Genomic DNA, 20,978 nt, shown 5'->3' on the forward strand with positions numbered 1-20,978 from the left:
GGGACCGGCGGCCCATGGGCGGGGCGGCGGGCGGGGCTGGCTCCGCTCCCGCCCTGCCCGGCCCCGCGGCCGAGGGCGGTCAGTGGGCGCCGCCCGCCGGGCGCATCTCGCCCGCTCGCACCCGAGCGCTCGCCGCGGTGCACGCTGGGAGCGGAGCCGGGGCGAGGCCTGGCCGCGCAGACGGGGCGGGCGGCGGCGGCGCCGGCGCGGCGGCGGGTCTGTGTCCGCGGGGAGGGGCGGCGGAGGCCGAGCGATACTCACTGGGCAGGGCGGGGGCGACGCCCCGCTCCCGCGGCGGCGGCGGGGCCGGGGGACGCGCCGCGGGGAGGGAGGGTCTGGCCGGCGGGACGCAGGCGCACAGCTCAGGTGCGGCCGCACTGCGGTTGCCCGGGGTAACGCGGCCCGGGCGGGGCCGGGGAGGGAGGAGCGAGGCGGCGAGCGGGAGCGCGCGCGCCGGGCCGGGTGCGGGGCGGTGAGGGGTGGGCACCCGGGACCGGACGGGGGTTGGGGGGAAGGGCGCGCGCGGGCGGCCGAGGGGCGGGGGCAGGCGCGGGGGCCGGGGCGCGGGCGGGCGGCGCGCATGCGTGCGGCCCCGCTCCCCCGGGGCTGCCGGCCTCGTGCGTGCGCACGCGCGCTGTCCCCCGGAGGCGTCTGGGTGTGCGGAGCGCGCGCGCGCGGCTGGGAGGCGCACCTGTGAGGTGTCCCTAGAGGAGGGCGGTGGGTGCGCGGAGCCCGCGGCCTGGGCGCCCCAACCCCGCGCTTGCAGTGAGTTCCGGGCGGCCGCGCTGCCGCCTCTTCGCTTCCCTTCTGGGCAGAGGCGGGGGCGCCGGGCTGCGGTGGGGGCAGGGGAGTGGGCGCGGGCGGGACGCGGGACGAGCGGGTTCCAGCGAAGAAAAACAGCCCCTCGCTCCCCGGGCCTCGAGCCGGGCCGGCCGCGGGCGTCGGCGGGGAGGTCGGGCCGCCGCGCGGCCTGGCGGCCCCTGGGCAGGCCCCGCGCGGGGCAGCCGGCTCTCGGGCCTCCGCGCCCGGCGTGGGCCCGCCGTGCCGGCTGCGGGCTGCGGGCCGCGGGGCTCCCCGATGGCGGCGGGCGAGGCCGGGCGAGGCCCCGCGGGAGCCGGACTCCCGAGCCGGGCCCATTGTTGTCGCAGCCGGGGGAAGGGGGAGCAGCACGGCTTCGGAAGCCCGTGAAGCGGCGCCTTGGAGCCCTTCCAGGCGGGTCCCGGGAGGGCGGCAATGGCCGCGCCGGGGGAGCGGGGCCGGGCTGCGGCGCGAGGCCCCGCTGCAGGGGTGATGTCTGTGTTTCAGGGCGCCTCGCGGCCCCGCGGAGCCCGGCAGCGTCCTGCGCAGGTGATGAGCAGCCCCCGGCGCCCCCGGCGCGGAGCGCAGCCGCCGCCGGACGCCTCCATTGTCTGACCACAGGCAGGGCCGCGTCTCCCCAGGTAAGCTGACGGCAGCCCGCGCAGCCCCCCGGCCGCAGGGACCCCCCTCTTTCGGGACTCCAGTGTTCCCCCTGCTTCTGAGGAGCTCAGGACGCCCGCCTCCCAGACATGCTCTCCTCTGGGTCCCTCTTCCCGCACCTCTCGGCCCTGACCCCTCATTCCCCCCAAAACTCAGCTCCTTTGTGAAACCTTCCTTGCGGAACTCCAGCAACTGGATCGCTCGAGGAGGAGCCTGCCCCGCACTCTTCCAGTCGATCGTTTGCTTATTGGTTGTCTGACCGCAACAAAGGAGGCTAGATGCTAAAGAGGGAAAGAAAAAAAAATTCTGTGGCCTTATTTACTCTTTTTTTTTTTTTTTTTAAAGGACCCTCTTGTGATATGAAGACTGTCTATTGTTTTAACAGGATTGAACTGTTTTTGTTTCGTTGTTTTGTCTTCTTTAGCCGGCGGGGTGGTGGGGGGGTCCCTATTTCCTTTATAGATGCGTAGCTCTTTTAGAGCAGAAAAAGGACCTTGTTCCACCCACAGGTTGATTTAAATATTTAACATTAATTTTAGGCGAGTCCAGCAATGCATTTTCTTGGTAAAAATGAAAGCGTCACCCAGATGGCTCACGTCTTTGACTCCCAACCCCTGTCTCCAGATAAAACCACTATTCATGTGGTTGCTGTGCATCCTTCTAGATCTTTAAAAAGACCTGTACGGGTGTGTACTCACTCGCATTACCTTTAACCACTCCCGGCGTACGCTGCCTTGCCTTTTCAGCATGTAATGGATGGGTTAACTCACTTTGAAGAACTGCTTCATGTCCCATGGTTTGGGTAGACTGTCGTTCAGTCGGCCGTTTCCTAGATTGATGGCGATTTACGTTTTAACTTTATGTTTAAAACAGCTCTTCTGGGTGGTGGCTCTCTGGTGAAGCGCAGTTCTAGTGAAGGGAGCACAAACCCACACGTTAGAGAGAGCAGGCGGTCATGATGGAGGTTCTCTTTATAAGGACTCCCAGGCAGGAGCCTCTGTCCACCCTTCCCCCATTGTCATTAAGACTACCGCTTTCAAGTCCTGTGACCTTGGGCAGGACACTTGATCAGGCAAACCTCAGTTTTCTCTTCTATACGTGGTGACAGCGCCTGCTCCATTCACCCCACGGAATTCAGTGGCATGAAGGGTACGGGCAAGTGCTCTGTAGAGTGGAGCGTGGTCTGTAATTGTTGGTTCTATTAGCTTTTATGACCCAAAGGACTTTTTATTTGCAACGTAATTTATACATACGGAGTACTAGAGATAGCCAACTTTGAATGCTTTTTAATTCGTGAGCTTGTTATAAATTTTTATCAAGTGCTGTTAACCCCTTAGACTTTTCGAAGGACATTTGGCAAAGCACATTTCTCCTAGTGCTTTACCTGTTGTAAAAAACAACAACAAAGCGTATAGATCAGTTGAGTGTGAATAAAGTCTCAGCAAATCGAACAGGACATAAAACAAAACTGAGCTCTCACTGTAACGTGACCAGAACTTGTTTCCTAGAGACACAAACGCGTGTGTGTGTTTTCGTGGCAGTAGCAGTCGGGTTAGCTTGCACGTCCTTCCGGTAAAGTGGATTCTGACTGAATTTGTAGGCAGTGTCGGGAAGAATTAGCAGTTGGGATATTGATTGCACGATGTGATGGATATCATTTTAAGATGTACGAGATGCAGTTGGGTTTCGAAGGTATGTTTCTTCCATTCATTTATGTGTGAGTGCGTGTAGCGTGGCCAGCAAAATCAGCATGCCCCTCTTCTCTTGGAGTTTATGATCTGTGGGGTGGAGGGTGTCAGAAACGAAATGCAGTCACACAGACTACGTGTATAATTGCAACCGTGGTATCTGCGATGAAAGTTGAGGGCCAGCTATAAGAGTGAAAAAGAGGACCAGATTTTAGACTGGAGAGAGGGTCCAGGACAGACATTTTGGAAGTAGGATGTCAGCTGAGATCTGAAGGGAGAGTAGGTGATAGTGTAGAGAGAAGTGGGGGTAGTTTTCCAGGCCCGGGAATGGCATGTGGGAAGGCCCTGGAGGGAAAATGCTTTGCCCATTTCAGGAGCTTGTGGGTGGATTATGGTGGGTGCGAGGAAGTGGGCTAGGCAGAGGGCCTCTAGATCATGCAGGGTCTTGTAGGGTAGGTTAAGGGGGTTTTATTTTATCCTGAGTGAAATGGGAAACCATCCCAAGGGTTGGGTTTTGAGCAGAGGAATGACATAATCAGATTTGCATTTTTCAACAACCACTCCAGCTGCTACATGCAGAATGTGGGGGTGTTGGGGGTGGGGAGTGGAAGTGGGGGAGACTAGGTAGGCCATTTCAGAGGTCTGTCTAGACCAGAGGCCGTCTTTCCCCTGGAGTTCACACTGAATTCAAGCTACCAACTAAACTAAGGTCAGATAGATACTTTATTATTCTTTTAAAAAGTCCTCATTTTTTATCTTTTAAAATGTGGAGTGAAAAGGCACTTTTTTAATGCAAAACAGTACCTATAAACGTTAAATGAACTGTCCACACTATACTTAACAACAAAGTTTGAGTCAAATTAAAAATTGGGAAATTATTTAACATGGTTTTTAAAAGTTTTGTCAAAACAGTAATACATGGAATAAGAGGGAGGTTAGGATCTAAATGGAAAGAAGGGAAATATTCTGTAGATGCTTTTGGCTACAAAAATGAGAGTAATTGAAAAACAGACAATGACTAGGTACACAGTACATATATAAAATTCATAGCTTTCTGAATATCAAAAATAACCGGGCAGAGCCCTGGCCAGTTTGGCTCAGCAATTAGAGCATCAGCCCATGGAATGAAGAGTTGTGGGTTCAATTCTGGTCAAGGGCACATACCTCGGGTGCAGATACCTCGGGTGCAGTTTGGTCCCCGGCCCTGGTTGGGGTCGTTCAGGAGGTAACCAGTCGATGTGTCTGTCTCACATCGATGTTTCTCTCTTTCCTCCCACTCTATCTGAAGGTAAAATGGAAAAATATCCTTGGTGAGAATTTAAAAAAATAAAATAAAAATAAAAAGTTAAGTCCTTTAAAAGAAATAACCTGGCAGAAAGTAAAATGGAAAATGAAAAACAGGCTCTGACCACACTGCACAGATGACATGGCGCGTGAGCCCAGGCCGCTGGACCATGTGTGTCCTGAGAGGTCGAGAGGGTGTCGTAGATGGAAGGGCAGGCCGTGTTCCCGGGCGTGATGTTTAAACACAGAACTGGACAGAATGATTATGAATAAGGAGGAGGGACAAGCCCTACCTGATATTTACACATGATGAGGTGTGTTCATTTAAACTAAGGTCTAACCCTGGCTGGTTTTGCTCAGCGGTTAGAGCGTCAGTCTGTGGTCCAGAGAGACCCGGGTTCGGTTCCCGCTAAGGGCATGTACATATCTCGGTTGCAGTTTGCCCCCGGCCCTGGTTGGGTCATGCGGGTGGCAGCCACTCGATGTGTCTCTTTCACGTTGATGTTTCTCTCTCTCTCTTCCTCCCGCTCTATCTGAACAAAAAATGAAAAAAGTGTCCTCGGGTGAGGATAAAAAAAATAAAAAATAAACTAAGGTGCTAGCTTCAGAGTACCTGTACGGGTCACAGGAAACCTGTTCAGCACTCCAAAATTAAACTACACGTGGGAATGTAATAAATAATAAGTCAGCCCATCCCCCACCCCCACCCCCGTAAAGAAAATTAGAAGGAAGTAGTAAGTGACTGGAGAAAGGATTTCTTTACGGAGGTGAACAGAGCACAGACATACCTGAACTGGGATCTTTCAGGCAAGGAATGTAATACCTACCATTTGAAATGTTGCGAAGGGAAGAAAGATAGGTCCTGGCACCTGCGGGCACTCAGATCTGTCATTAGTTAAGTTATTGTATTAGACCGCATAAAAATGTCAAACTTCTTTAAGAAGAAGGGGAAAACAAAACCCTAGGATTAAAAGCCTGAATACAGAGTAGGAAAATGTTTGTGGCAAATATAAGTGAAGAGTTAGTATCTTCAACATGTAAAGAACGCGTACAAACCAGTGAAGAAGAGAATGGAAGTCACGAGTGATTACAGGATGTGGACTGATGATTTACTGGATAGAAATATAATTCATTAAGTATTTAGTGAGATGAAATAATTTATAATTACTCTTAGAGAAAAGTAAGATTTTATTCTCAATAGCAACGAAACTAGAATACATTTAAGAATGAAATACATGTATACAAAAGCTTTATGAAGAAACGTAAAAAATCTTTACCTAAAGAATTTAAAAGTTAACCTAAATAAATGCACAGGCATTAATGTTTCTGGTGGGGAGACGTCACTGTAAAGATGACAGTATTCTACAAGTTAAACGAATTCCAGTTGAAATCCCCATGCAAATTTTTTCTGGACACATCATAAATTGCTTCTAAAATCTATCAGAGGGCTAAATGTACTAGAATGGCCGAGAAATTTTTCAAATGGAAAGATAGTGATGGAGTAATACAGTCAGTGAGTGCAGGAGTAGACAGAGTGGTGTGTGGAGCAAAGGAGAACCCAGCAGCAGATCCGTTGTACGTAGGAATGTAATCCGTAATAAAGTGAGTGTTTTGAAACAGTTGGGAAATGATTGCTCAATATATTGTACAGGAATAAATTACTATTTGGAAAGAAAGATCCTGCTTTTCCATATTCAAAATGAGTTTTATTTGGATTAAAAAACTAACTCAAAAACAAAAATACCTGTAAAGTATAGAAGAAAATGTAAGAATTTTTTGTGTGTGTTGGAGAATATATTCTACTGGAAAATATGTTTTTAATGTAGGCCATTTAGATAAGACCAAGCCCAATGTCATAAAGATTGCTAAATTTGACCATTATCAAAGTTGATATTTTTGTGTGACAAAAGCTTACACGGTGATAGACTGGGGAAAAAAGTATTCAGTAACATATATAAACTGATAAGGGATAATAGAATTGACACAGTGAAGAAATGAATGGCGCATGTGACTAGGTCTCAGGAAGAAATGAAAGTGTCACAGCAGTGAAGAGGAATTCTGTCTTACATGTGACTAGGAAAATGGACATTAAAGTAACTAGATTTTTGGGGGGGTGGTATTGGGCAAAAATAAAAATAAAAAATTTTTGGTTAGAGCCTCGTCCCTATATGCCAAAGTTTCATGTCTGATCCCTGATCAGGGCACATAGGAGAATCAACCAATGAATGTATAAATAAGTGGAACGACAAAATCAATGTGTCTCTCTCTCAAATCAATTTTAAAAAAAGATTTCCAATGCACATAAAGTTGGTTCCACTGTTCCGGATGACAATTTGGCAGACCCTATCAAACTTAAAAAAATAATAATGGTTTGATCTAGCAGGTACATTTCAAGGAATCTGTGATATCTCATAAGAGGACATGAGTTAGTGTGAGTGAAGTCTATTGCAGTATCACTTGTACTGAGGAAAAATGGAAGATAACCACAAGTACACGTGGGCACCACTATACTGTGGAATGTTGTATAACTTTTAAAAAGAGACAGATTTGTGTGTATTGACATAGCCTGGATGGATGTCTAGGATATATTACTGAGCCAAAACAGCAAGTTTAATTCTCTGTAAGGTTAAAAAAAATTATGTGTGTGTGTGCTGAATAAAAATAGAAAAAGTTGAAGGATACATGGGAAATGTAACTACTGGGGAAAATCACAGGGGAGATTTGATATTTCACATGCTTTTTCATTGTTTCAGTTTTATTTTTACAGTGAGCATTTACTTTTGTAATAAAGATGCTACAATTTCTCACTTATCAACTTAATCAAGGCCTAAATTTAGACTAAAAAATTGCAGTACCTAGTACTTAGGAGGACGTGGTAAAAATGTCATACTCTTATGTTACATTGGCCATATGTATTAAGAGTCGTACAAGTATTTATATTCTTGGATGTAGAAACCATTTAGGGGCCATCAAAGGAGCATTTTAAATAGAGAAGCTTTACACACAAAAGACGTATATGGTAGAATTATTTTTAAGGGTACATTTATGCAGAACAGTTAAGCTATTATTCATCCACTTGGTAATGTATGGCCATTAAAATGTGTATGTAGGAAGTGTAGTAAAATGTTCATGACAGTGGTAAGTGGAATTAAACCAGGACACGAAATTACATATGTGATATGATCAAAACTCATAAAAATCCCAACAACCATCATCAAAAACCTACGATGGAAAACTGTCTAGAAGAAATTAGATGAAAATCTTAAAAATTGTGTACATTAGAAGGTAGGATATTGGACGATTTAAAATTTTTTCTTTTGCATTTTGCAAGATTATATGTATTACATTTATAGTGGAACATTTGGGTTTGTTTCTCAAGTACACGTGTCTAGGACGTATGTTAGCTGCATGGTCATAGGCATGTGCACTTTAAACAGTAGACCTGCCCTGTCATGTTAAAGCACGCTCTAAATGCACTCTAAAGGCTGCTAGCTGAGCATTGTTTGAGAGCAGCATTTGGAGTGAGTTTGAATGAGTTTTGTTGCTTCCAGTCCTTGGAGGAGAAGGGCTTCCCAGCAGTGTGAGAAGAACTGCTCTGTTTCTGCCTTTGTAGTGCAGAATAAACGTAGAAACTGAAGTATGGGCCGTGGGATTTCCTAGTTTGATCTTTGTTCACTCCCCGTATTCCTGACACAGGTGCAGTCAGAGAGCAGGTTGGGTTTAACTGAGTCTTCCAGGATGAGTGGGGAGGCCAGTCGGACCACGGGCAGCAGCACGGGCGTAGTTGTGCAGAGTGGACTCTGGTCCCTTGGGGCGTGCGGTGTGGGTGGGGTGGAAGAGGTTTAAAGGGGTGTGGGCCCACTCACGCACCAAGTGTCCCTGTGGATCTGCCGTGGTGCTGGGGACGTGGAGCCGCACGTGGTGTGGTGGGCGCCAAGGCCGCGTGTGTTGTAGAAAGAGGTTGCAGGCGTGTAAGGGCCCTGGGAGCACATAGCACAACATCAGACGGACTCCAGGTTGAGGGGAAGGGTGGAGTCAGGGAAGCGGTCCTAGCGAGAGTGACGTCTAGGGTGAGACCTGGAAGTAAGCAGGACAGAGTGGGAACGCCTGGAGGTAAAGGGAGTATGGGGAGGAGGAGAGGTTGTGGTGCAGGCCCAGGAGCAGGCAAGACCTGGGGAGTTTGGAGCTGGAGCGGCAGTGGTGAGAGGCGAACCTGCCGGGGGAGGAGCTCATGCTGTTCAGAGTAGGGAGCCGCAGAGTGATGCTGGAGATCACACTGAGCGTGAGTGGGCCCCACTGCGTGCTTCAAGCGGGGCAGTAACAGCCCGTTTTGCATTTTAGAAAGATGACAGAAGGACGGATCATGGGCTAGAGGGAGGCAAGACGGAGGCTTCCGTAGTACTGCGGGGAGATGGCGGCGGCTGCATTACAGCCAGGACAGCCCGGAGGAGTGGGTGGAGATGCTTGGTGACAGGGTGGGCACTCGAGGGGCAGGTGGGCTGCTCACTATAGCTGGGAGTATAGTGGCTTCGGTGAGATGCCAGACTGAGGGCGGAGAGCTGAGCACGAAGGGCGTGTGGACAGGTAGGTTCTTCCTGAGGGGCTGTGCAGAGTGACTTTGTGCTGCGAGTCTGTGCTTCCTGCACCATGAGCTGGTGCCCAGGTCCACGACCAAACCAACGCTTCTGTGGCTTTTTTAACTTATTGTTTGACTCTAATTACATGTCTGTAAATTATTTGTTTATTTAAATCCTCACCGGAGGATTTTTTTCTATTTATCTTCAGGTAGAGTGGGAGGGAGAGAGAAACATCGATGTGAGAGGGACACATCGACTGGTTGCCTTCCATAGCACCCCAACCAGGGCTGGGGATGAACCGCAACCAAGGTACATGCCCTTGACTGTAGTTGAACCCGAGACTCATTGGTCTGTGACCTGACGCTCTACCACTGAGCCACACCAACCAGGGCCATGTCCATAAATTATTTAAGATGGGAGACTGTCTGTCTAGCTTAGACTGGGCTGTCAGCGTCTTTCACATGGAGTCATTTAAGACTGTGTAGCCCTGACTTCGGGTAAGGCTGTGATTGTCTTTGGGGTTCATCAGGCTGAACTCTGCCTTTCTGAGCAGGGGCAGAGTTTTCTCAGGGGAGTCGGTGGTCCTATCAGCCCACTGTTGTCAGAGTCCTCTGATTGTCATGTTTCTGTGGTGCTGTCACACTGGTGCTTCTGTGCAGAGGACAGCGTGCAGAGCGCGGTGCAGAGCGCGGTGCCCTGTCTCACGCCATCTGGAAGTGTCCACCTACCCTGGGAAGGTGTCTTAGTCCGTTCACACTGCTGGAACAGACCACCCCCACTGGAGGCTGGAGTCCAAGCTCAAGGGGCTGGCAGGGTCGCTGTCTGGAGGGCCTGTCCCTGGCTCACAGATGGCTGTCTCCTCGCTGTGCCCTCACATGGTGGAGGGCCAGGAGCTGTCTGGAGTCCCTCGAGCAGGCACTGGTCTCATCATGAGGGATCTGCCCTCGTGGCCTAAGCACCTCCCGAAGGCTCGACCTGATTCCATCACGCCGGGGATTCGGTTTCGGTGCATGAATTCTCAGGACGCAGACATTCATGCTGCAGCAGAAGTACAGAGATCAGAAGCTCATCCACTGTCCTGGCCACCTGGCAGGTGTGGGAGCCATGGGAGTGGGTGGAGCATGGAGAGCAGAGCTCGGCCTGGGCACAACCAGGGAGTGGGGGGGCGTCTGTGAGGGAGTGAGGGGGGGTGCCTCCCTCAGCTAGCACCTGGTTGGTAAAACCCACTCGAGACGGTTTGAGGGAGGGGAGTTGCTAAGGGGCTGCTGAGACTCTCGGCTGGGCCCGTGGCATCAGAGAGGTGGCAGAAGCCCCGGAAGCGGGTCTCTGCCTGCCCGCTGAGTCTGCGCGCCCTGCCAGCTCCCTCAGAACAGCCTCTCCACGTCCCACTTCGTCTCAGAGCAGAGCCCCCACCACTCACTTTGTCCACGTTCACCACTGTTGGGCTCCTTGTTGTGGGGCCTTCGGGAGCCGACTCACCGAGTGGTGTGGCTGCCCGCAGGTGAGTGCTGACCAGGGTGCCCGAGAGGGGGCGCTGGCGCCTGAGGAGGGCGTGCCCCAGGGGGCCGGACTGGCGGTTTTCAGTGTCTGGAGGTGTGATGCAGGGACCAGGAGTGAGGCGAGGTCGCAGACCAGCGTTCGGTCTAGTTCTTAAGCATTGGCACAGCTGGTCCGCGGAGGAGTCAAGGGCGAGCCAGTGGCTTTGGTCGGTGCTCATCTGTTCCTGGAAGAGAGGTGTTTATTTTTATTGTTACTATTTTTTAATACTCCTCCGAGGATATTTTCTCCTTTTATCTTCAGGTAGAGTGTGAGGAGAGGAGAGAGAGAAACATCGATGTGAGAGAGAGACATCAACTGGCTGCCTCCTGCACGACCTGACTAGGACTGGGGATGAACCGCAACCGATGTACGTGCCCTTGATGGGGATTGATCCCATGACTCTTTGGTCTGAGGGCTGACACTCTAACCACTGAGCAGAACTGGCCAGGGCTGGGAAGAGAGGTTTTTAAAAGATGAAGTTCAGCGTGGGCGTTGCATCAGAAGCATGCGGAGTCCATTGTGAAGAGCAGTTGTTAGTGGCTTCCCAGCAGGAGAGCCGCACCACACCTCTTCCAGCCAGAGGGCCCTTCTCTGTCACCTGATACAAGACATTGGGCAAAGCCATTGCGGAGCTCATTTATTTTTCATGCCCCTGCAAGCTCAAGTCCATGAAATAATCATTGTCTGTCTCCATGTCTCGCTCTGCAGCACCTTCCACGGTCCTGGGACAGGTCTGCGAGGAAGCCCTTGCAGCAGAGCAAACCTGCCCCAGCAGAGACGCGTCCGCCTGCCAGGCGAACGACAAGCAGTTCGTCAGCACAGCCTGAACCGCTGTCTGCAGCGGACCTGTTATGTCTGTCTGGCCTTCAAGAATGTTTTTATTTTTATTTATTTCATTTTATTAAAATATTTTTTCCTTTATTGATTTTAGAGAGAAGGGAGACGGAGAGAGAGATGGAAACATCAATGAGAGAGAACATCGATTGGCCACCTCCTGCGTGCACCGCACTGGGGATCGGGCCCAACACCTGGGCATGTGTCCTGACCAGGAATCGAACCAGCAACCGCTTGGTGCATGGGTCAGCGCTCAACTACTGAGCCACACCGGCCGGGCTCAAAATTATTTTTAGATGTGCAGTTCAGATGTGTAGGATTGAGCCTCCCAGGGTTTAAGAATATTTCACTGATTTTGAGGACTCAGCGTTAGCTAGCACACAGAAGTCAGGTTTCTCAGCCATAGTCAGTAACTTGGGACCGTGGCAGAGGCCCCCAGACTCACAGTTGGAATCAGAGAACCCGCATAAAGCAGTGCGCCAATCTTCACGGCGCTTCCCTGCTGTGAAGCTCAAGCGCACGCCCCGGTGTGTGTATTCGGGTTTCTGAGCAAGTGTGAGCGCCCTCTGGAGGCTGGCGAGCAGTGCAGACAGGCTCCTGCAGAAGGTTTTCTCTAACAGCGAGGGCAAGAGCCAGGGGACTGCATGCTTGAGCTGGTGTGAACGCCACTTGGGGGCAGAGGAGAGCCAGAAGGAGCTTATGGAGCCCTTCAGGCAGACTGAGAGTAGAGGTCACTGAGCCAGGGGAGCACGGAGGCAGGGGAGTCTTGAGGGAGCCCGAGAAGTGTGGTGGCGGAGCCCACCAGGGTGGAGAAGGACGGATGCCCTTGGGCTGGCCAGGAGGAGCTTGGGTGGTGGTGGGTTGAGGAATGAAAGGGAGTGAACCAGGGGAGAGTGTATGGCAGGTAGGGAAGGTGTAAGGTTGACTTTGTTTTCCTTCAGCTGGAAGAGACTTTGCATTGAGGTTAAATGCTGAAGGGAAAAGCAAGCAGTGGAAAGGTGTGGGGGGGATGGCTTCCAAGTTCTTGCCCAGGATGGTTGTTGAGGGGAGACCTGGGTGCCATTCACAAGGACCTGGAGAGGCGAATTCGCGTGTTGAGGTCCCCGTGAGACGATAGGGGAGCACTCCTGTAGGCAGCTTGAGCTCGGTGGGAAGGCAGGGCTGCTGTGTGAGAACGTGGGGTGCCGGCCAGAAGTGGTCCTCGCTCGAGCCCAGCCGGGTCGAGCTGAGGAATGGAGTCAGGCTTGTGTTTAGGAGGGAAGGGTTTGTGCCCCGGGGCAGAGGAGAGGAGTGGTGAGCCGCAGGGGGTGGGGCCACAGGGACGCGGAGCGGCCTGGCATTCCACCAGCAGGACCGGGAGTGGTGCATGGGACACGGACACACCAGGTGTGGAGTGTTGGGGACGGTTCAGCAGTGGGAGAGGGGAGGGCTGGCCCTGGTGGGCAGGTCAGGAGGCCTCTGGGCACAGATGGCGCTTGTCTGCACGCCAGGGCAGAGCTGGAGCCGCAGCGGCTCCGGAAAGAGCTGTGTTTGCTTTTTCTTTTTTACACCAGCAGCTCAGGTATGAGGTTTGCATTCTGTGTGCCTCTGTGCCGCTGCCGCCGCCTCTCAGACTGAGCATCTGACCAGGTGGGAGACTGTCTCAGTCTGTTGGTGAGGTTTGAGGGTCTCACACAAGAAGAGAGTAAGTGGGACCACTTTCCACTACTATTCTGACACGTGTCCGAAGTCAGATCCTTTCGATGTGCACAGACCAATCCGCAATCATGAATAACATTGTTTTTTTCTTTTTGGTAAAACAAATGGGGTGGCTGATGGTTGTTGGCTTCTTAATTTGGAATATTTCATGAAGAAAACAGCCTCTTATTATCAGAAGTACTAAAACACTGTGTTTACATTTGGGAGGTGGGGGTTATTTCCAGTGTCAGACTGCTCAGTTGTGTGTCGTGAGGCTTACTGTTGAAGGAGCAGGTGTGTGCAGGGGGTGGGCGGGCAGGCTCCAGCTGCAGCCCGACGAGCCTCTGCAGGGGGGTCTGAAGGCCTCGGGAGGCCGTGCTCTGCCCTCGGTGGCCTTCGCCGTGTCGTCTGTGGACATTAGAAGTACACCTGTCCCACGCGAAGCTAGCTTATGAACTGTGATTTAGGCTTCGTGTGACTGGTTTTAGACATTCGTTAACTGCGACTTGATGGTTTTCTGTTCATATTTTGCATCCAGTAAAATTTTTTTTCAGGTCTTGAACATTTTTACAGGCCCTTGAGTGGCTCTGAGGCTGTAGGGGCTGGACCGAGGGTGCTGAGGTGGAGGTGCCCGCCTCTCGGGGGCCTGGGTGCCTCTGCAGGGCAAACTTGCAGGAGCCTTCAGGAGGCGCTGAGCTGTCTGCCGGAAACCTCAGCAGGGCTGACGTGACTTCAGTGAGCGCTTTCTTTCAATAAGATAATTTGACTTTTTATTTATTTATTTTTATAGAGGAAAGGAGAAACATCAATTGGTTGTCTCCTGCACGCCCCCTACTGCGGATCGAGCCCAAAACCCGGGCATGTGCCCTGACCGGGCATTGAACCAGGACCTCTCAGTCCATGGGACCATGCTCAGTCCGCTGAGCCACACCGGCCGGGCAGCTAGTGCTTTCTTGTAAGAGCAGGGGTAGGTGTAAGGCTGCTCACACGCCAGCGCACCAGCAGGAACGCAAGCAGCTCGTTGATAAGCCGCCGTCTTTCCCATGGACAGTGGGGTCTCTCAGGGCATCTCTGTGTCTTTTCTCTGCCCTACAGCTTCTGCTTCCTCCTGGCTTCGGTTTGCTATGACCCCTGTGACCTCTGCCGTGTCTTCCCCATCATAACCTTTCAGCTTCATCTCTCTCAGCCAATCACCTTCTTCTCGGCACTGGGACTCTGACTGGGTTGTTGCGTCTGTTATTGTTACCCGCCACGCCAGAGGTCCCTGAACAGCTCGTGTCGGGAGGCTGCGCGTGGCCTGCATGCCGTAGTGAGGGGCCACGTGGTCCCGGCAGCCAGGTCCGTCCTGGGCGGACACGGTGACCGGCATGTGTAGTTCAGTGAGAAGAAATGTCCTGGCCCAGTTCCAAGTGTGCCCTGGAGAGTGTTCCCTCACAGAAACCCCAGCCCCTGACTGCGTGGCGAGCCGTTCACTCTCCGCTTCCCTCCCGTGTCGGTCTCGGGCACCGCACGGCCGCTGGCCATCCCGTGGCGCCATTTCCCACGGCCGTGGCTGGTGCTGAGAATGGTTCTCTTACTTCAGGCCGCTGTTAGCAAAGTCGGGCAATCTGCCTCCTGTCTTCCACATAGTTCCTTTCCCTCCAAGTTCTGGGGATCTGTGTGGTCACGTGGTAATTTACTACTATCCCCAGATTGACAGAATTTAGAATAGAAACTAAATGTCCCATCTGAATGTCAAGATGGCAGCATTTTTTTAAAAAAATTTTTTATCCTCACCCAAGGACATTTTTGCATTTATCTTCAGATAGAGTGGGAGAGAGGGGGGAAGAGAGAGAGAGAAACATTGATGTGAGAGAGAAACATCGATGTGAGAGAGACACATCGAGTAGTTGCCATCCACACAACCCCAACCGGGGCCGGGGACAAACTCCAACCGAGATTCGTGCCCTTAGCTGGGGGGAACTGAACCCGGGACTCTCTGGTCCACAGGCCGACGCTCTAACCACTGAGCCAAACCAGCCAGGGCAAGATGGCAGCATTTTGATACCTAAGTCCCTTCATATGTGACAAACTTCCCAAGAAGTGATGTTTCCTAAACTTAAAAATAGATCTTAAACTCTGTCCCCAGTGACTCTTAGCAATTATAAAAAATAGTGGGGTGGAGGGGTAGTAAGTGGAATAAATTAAATAATAATGATGACAGCTAGTCTTTGTTGAGCACTTAAGATTTTCCAGGCACTATTTTAAGTACTTCTCATGCATTAACTTATTTAATCCTTAAACTACCACGTACGGTTACTTTATGAGGTCAGGTGCCTTTGTTGTCTCCACGGACTCCATTAAGGCCTTCGGCGAAAGGTGGTGCGGCTGGGGTGTGGTGAGCCCGGGACTGACCCTGACTGCAGGCCAGTCCGTGCCCTCCGTTCTGCCCTCACTGCGGAGTCAGCTGGAGAACGGGCTGAACCCTCCTCACCTGCAGGTTGTCCATTGGACGGCCTTGCTGTCAGGAGGCTGACGTGAGGACGTGGAGCGAGGTGTGGGTGCTGTCCGGCTTTTCCTGCTGAGGTTTCTCAGGTGTGCTCCTCCCCTCTCTGGCCCTACATGCCTTGGATCCCATAGATTTACATAAACCCCGAATTTAAGTGGGTCTGCCTTATCTTCTGAGCTAGGACCCCACCTTTGTAAGAGTTCCCAAAAAACTCTGTGGTCCCAAGTTCTCCACGATGCAGACTCTCTGCGTTTCTCCACCAGCAGGACCCCAGGCGCCTGGAGCCTTTGACCACTGCGGCCCTGCCTCTTCCGGGAGGTCTGGGGCTTCGACTGCTGGCACCGCGGTAAGTTCTCCCCTCATTGCTCCGTTCTTGTCTGCACGGAGAATCCCCTCAGCAGTTCCAAACTGAAGCCGTCCCTGGAGCCGGCTCGAGCCTGAGCCCTGGGCTGCTAGACCTTGACGCCCTCCCTGACGTCTGAGGACAGAGGACACCTCTACTCCTCTGCAGCCGGGTTTCCGACGCCACGGGAACCCTGGGTCCCTGCAGCTCCACCCTGCCGCCCGCTTCCTCTGCTGGCCCTGGACCCGCGCCGTGCTGTCCTTCCCCGTTGTCCCGCTCTTCCCTGCGGTGCCAGACTGGCCTTTCAGCCGAGTGTGCTCTCCACTCGCTCTGGTGTTTCCCCAAGACTCAACAGCAGCCTGTGAGAGTTCTCGGAAGGCTTCTGACCCGGGTCTGGTTCAGTGCTGGCCCCTGTACGGACCTGATCCTGAGGGCGCTGTGTCTCCGGCACAAGCATGGTTCCCGCTGCTTTTTTTAGAGCCTTTTATTTGTGATCATTTTTTAATGGTTTTTCCCCTTTGACTTAAGTCAGGAAGATAGCAGGAGCCCTCCCTGGGGCGGGCGTCTGTGTGTCTCATCGGGCGTGGCTGAGATCGAGGACCCTGGCTGAGCCTGCAGTCTGGGCTCCACGGCTCACACCCCTGCTAGAGCTGTACCGCTGGGAGCAAGAGAGAACCCGTCTCCATACCTCTGGCCTCGAGGGACAGTTGCAGGGTGGAGACGAGGCTGTCTTCTTGAGTGGCTGACACCCTCCCTCCCTCTGTCTGCACCCTGCTGTGCGGACGTGGGTGAGAGGTCCGAGGTGGAGGTGGAGTGGTGTGCGGATTCCTGTTCATGCAGCGCTTACTTTGGTCTCAGCCCAAGGTTATCACTGATACAGGGAAAGGAGTCCTCCACCTGATCTAGCCGGGCTTGTTGACTGCTGCAGCAGGAACTGGTTTACAGGCCTGGTGACCGCCGGGTGTCCCTTCGTTTTCCACCTGGAGCCCCTAGAAGGAAGACCGCTGGCCAAATCTGAGATGTCTTTAAGACCATGCATTTCAGAAATGACCTTGATTACCCCCCAGTGCCAGTCCTCCCAAGTCAAAGCCCGAGCACTGATGTTCTGCGTGTTTGCTGTAGCCCTGCTCTGGCCTCCAGACAGGCGGCGACAAGTTTCTGTCCCTGACAGTCCTGAGTGCCGATGGCCAGGTCTGCCCGCTTTCAGGACGTGCAGGGCTCCGAGTGAGTCTGTGCTGGGAGAAGCCAGCTGCTCTTCCCGGGCCTGCGGCCCACAGCCCCCTCCCCATGTGAGCTTCCTGGGCCAGTGGGCCCCGCCCCCTCCCGTGTGAGCTTTGGTTCCTGAGCAGCGCAGGTTCCGAGCTGCGACTCGGGTCTAAAGGCCACCGGTACTTGAGGCACTTAAAGTAGCAATTCATAGAGACAGGAAGTGCGGAACTGCAGTTGCGGGCTGCAGGGCGGGGGAGGGGGCGTTGGTCAGTGGGGACAGTGATTGCTTTGCAAGATGAAAAAGTTCTAGAGGTTTTTTTTCAAAATAATATTAATACACTTGTAACACTACTGAACTAGACACTTAAAAATGGTGAAGCTGTTGCACTGACCAGTTTGGTCAGTGGTTAGAGCGTCAGCCTGTGGACTGCAGGGTCACACATTTGATTCTTGGTCAAGGGCACGTACCTGGGTTGCAGGTTTGATCCCTGGCCCCTGTTGGGGTCATGTGGGAGGCAGCCACTCGATGTGTCTCTCACATCAGTGTTTTCTCTCTTCCTCCCTCCCTTCTTCCCTATCTGAAAATCAGTGGGAAAATATCCTCAGGTGAAGATTTTTTAAGAAATGATGAAGATGCTAATTTTTTAACCATAATTTTGAAAATGCATTAAAAAAAACCTAGCCAAAACCCAAATCCCAAACATTCTGTCCTGCCAGGGTCACTGAGGACAGTCTTGCTAGAGCCCACTTCCATTTCTGTCAAGACTGCCGGGCCCAGCGTGTCCTTCCTCCCCAGTGAGCCAGGCAGCTCTCTTGCTTCCACTCCGGGTGCGGCGTCTGCTCCTTGTCTTCGAGGACGTGGACTTTGTCCACTTGGGCCTTACTGTTCCTGGCAGGAGGAGGAGGGAGCGAGTGCAGTACAGAGTCGTCCTCTCAGATGAGAGGCATTGGTGCTCATCTCCCCAGCCTCCTGCTACCTCCCCAGCCGACCACCCAGCCCCTGCTGCCCAGAATAGGACCCCCACCCCCACCTTGGAGCAGGACCCCTGGCCTGGCCGCGCTGTCCCTTGAGGAACATGGACCCACAGAGTCAGCAGAGGGCAGACGTCCCCTCTGTGCTCAGGGCGCCTGCGTGTGTCCGGCGTGTGTCCTGGAAGGGTTCCATGTTTTCTCAGTCCCTCCGTGTCCCCTTCCTGAGGGGCTGAGCTCCGCAGCTCTCTCCCCGCCCAGTGAGGGAGATGACGCCTATGTGGGGCCGTGGGCCTCTAGGTTTCGGGGTGGCTGCCTGGCAGTCACGCAGCTGGGGAGCGATCAGGAGCCGCATTAGGACTTGGCTGCAGTCCTGTGCTCTGCCCGCCAGTGACTGCCCCCTGGTGCCCGTGAGTCAGTCAGCTGGATGATGGGCCGGGGCCTGCGCACAGCGTTCACTCAGGGGCCGCCATCAGAGCGCGTCACTGGGCGTACCATCACTTAGGTGCATGTGCAGTGTTGGGGAACGCGGTCATGGAGCCCCGCTGTGAAGACGTGTCCCTGAAGTCAGATGTGTTCCCAAACAGTCCTGGGACTACACAGGGCCAGGAGGGAACACTGCGTGGGAAGGGAGGCAGGGAGACCGTCCTGTGGGCCTGAGCCGTGCTGTTCGCACAGGGAGGCCGCCCTCCAGGCCTGGGACCTCTGCGTGGGCAGTGGAAACGGGTGGGTGTGTCAGTCGCTCATTAAAATAAGGGAAATAAGGAAACTCATATTTATTTAGCCTCAGCTGTGCTATGGGCACTCTGATAGGTACTTTCACATTCATTATCCTCTTTAATTATCACAGCAAAGTGCCGTAAACATTATTACCTGTTTTTCCAGAGGAGCCCGAGCGGAGCAGGGCAGAGCCCAGGCCCGCAGTCGTCTGCGCAGCTGGCTCACTGTTGGGGAGGACGTGGCTGGGCGGGAGCTGGGGAAGGGACGCCTGTGCCGTCCTCACTGGACCCAGGAGAGAACCTGCCATCGCTCCGTCCTTACTTTCTGTGCCCTTCTCTGGAGCTGGTTTCACGGTTTGAGTGGTCATTCCTAGCTCAGGAGCCGTCGGGCCAGACCACAGGAAGAGCAGCTTCCTGAGGACAGAAGTAAAAGCGGCTCTCCCCGAAGCTCACCGACACCCAGAGCCCGGGCTTAGCCGCACGGCCTCGGTGGAGGGAGGGCGGTGCCTGAGGCACGGTGAGGCAGTCCGCAGAGGCTGCTGGATCACAGCCCAGGCCGGACCGGCCGGCTCTTTGAGGAGCCTGCTCGGGGCGCTCCAGTGATGGTGGTGCGTAAACACCCCAGCAGGCCGTGGGTGAGTAGGGACCCGGAATCCATCAGCAGCTGGGCATGCTGGGTGGGGGCTGAGACCCGGGTAATGGCACGTGCTTGGGCCCGGGCCCACAGTGCGCTGGGTGTTGTCCCTGCGGCTGGTGAGGTGTGAGGAGTGACCAGGAGGCCTTTGTGGTGCGTCTAGGGCCCTATCGGGCGGGGCTTCACTGTGGCCATGACGCCGAGGTGGCCCGGGGCCGTGCAGAGGGATGGTACGAGGGCAGCAGCTCTGCTCTCTGGAAGCGGGGTGCTAGTGAACGTGGGACTGTGAAGGGCTGCTGGGGCTGGGGGCCTGCGTGGGGTCGCAGAGGGCCTTCCACTCCAGGACCAGTGGTGGTGGCCTCCCATAGTCCTGGGCAGTTCTGGGACAGACAATGGAGCCGAGGTAAATGGACTGGGCCTGGGTAGCTTGAGCAGCTAAGTCTTTCTATATCTTGTTAGGCGTATTTTCTTTTTATTACTTTTTATTGATTGATTGATTGATTGATTGGAGAGAAAGAAAAACACCAATTTAGTGTCCCACTCATGTATGCGTTCATTGGGTGGCTCTGGTGTGTGCCCTGACCTGGATGGAGCCTGCAGCCTTGACCTATGGGGATGACATTCTAACCCACTGAGCTACCCGGCCAGGGCCTCTGTGTATTTTCAAGTGGGCTTTTCTGATGGTGCAGTGAGGAGGTGCCCAGGCCCCGGAGGCGGGCAGGGCGGTGGCCTTGAACAGACAGATGATCTTTGAGCCTTGCTCCTTGGCCGTGTGCAGGTACCAGGCACCAGATGGCCCAGCCTGTGGACAAGGCTGAGCAGAGGCCTCACCCCCCTGGGAGCTGGACTGCTGCCTGGTTAATATCTGATGGTTTTGACTTCTTGGGCTTCCTGATAATGTGTGAAGAGGAGCTCCTGGCCAGGCTGGGACCACTTTCCGTGTTCTCCTATGCACAGGGGCATCTGTGTCCAGGGGACAGTGTCAGACATCAGCGTGGTGCTGGACTGGATCCCAGTCCCGCAGGAACGTGGGGAGGGCGGGGCCTGACGGCGGTTCAGAGTCCTGTGAACACCTGTCTGTGGAGAGTTTGCCTCCAGTGTTCACTTCCCGTCCTCTCGTGTACGAAACTAGATTTGGGGTTATTTTGGAGGAATTTAGGGGCATTTTCTTGCATCCAGAATCAGAATGGCTGGTGATGGAAGTAACTAGCCACAAGGAAGCTCACCGGCAGCTTGTTCGCACACTTCCAGCTTTAGATCTGGGCGTGAGGGGACCTCGACCTCTCTGCTCTCTGGAGCCTTTGCACCCACGGAACTTTCCGTGTGTGTGGGCTTCAGGCACCCAGCACCCTAACAGGAGTGAAACTGGATGTCACAGTCATTTAGTAACTAGTTTATTTGAATGTGACGGTAAGACTTTCACATATCAACATAAATGACATTTTTATGAAAAAACATCTATTTTGTGCAACAAAATATTTAGCAAGAAGAGCAGCAGTATTCACACTTTGGCAACTGTCTTTGAATGTATGGGGAGCCTGGCCGTGTGGCTCGGGTGA

The 20,978-nt window shown here is 53.3% G+C and overlaps 1 protein-coding gene across 5 annotated transcripts in view; it reads left to right on the plus strand.

Annotated features, from left to right (window-relative positions):
- Window positions 1-1,364: 1,364 nt before the first annotated feature.
- The window catches only part of ZNF664 (zinc finger protein 664), a 35,603-nt gene continuing 15,989 nt past the window's right edge, over window positions 1,365-20,978 (plus strand). For 2 of the 5 annotated variants that reach the window (XR_004961333.1, XM_036276963.1), the window contains exons 1-2: window positions 1,365-1,439; window positions 15,809-15,891. The gene's annotated coding sequence lies outside the window, so the exon portion shown is untranslated. Of the gene's footprint in view, window positions 1,440-15,545; window positions 15,632-15,808; window positions 15,892-20,978 lie in introns of those variants that run through there. The other 3 variants (XM_036276965.1, XM_036276964.1, XM_036276966.1) reach the window with 3 other exon arrangements.

Source organism: Molossus molossus, unplaced genomic scaffold (assembly GCF_014108415.1).
Source record: "Molossus molossus isolate mMolMol1 unplaced genomic scaffold, mMolMol1.p scaffold_m16_p_22, whole genome shotgun sequence".
Classification (NCBI taxonomy): domain Eukaryota; kingdom Metazoa; phylum Chordata; class Mammalia; order Chiroptera; family Molossidae; genus Molossus; species Molossus molossus.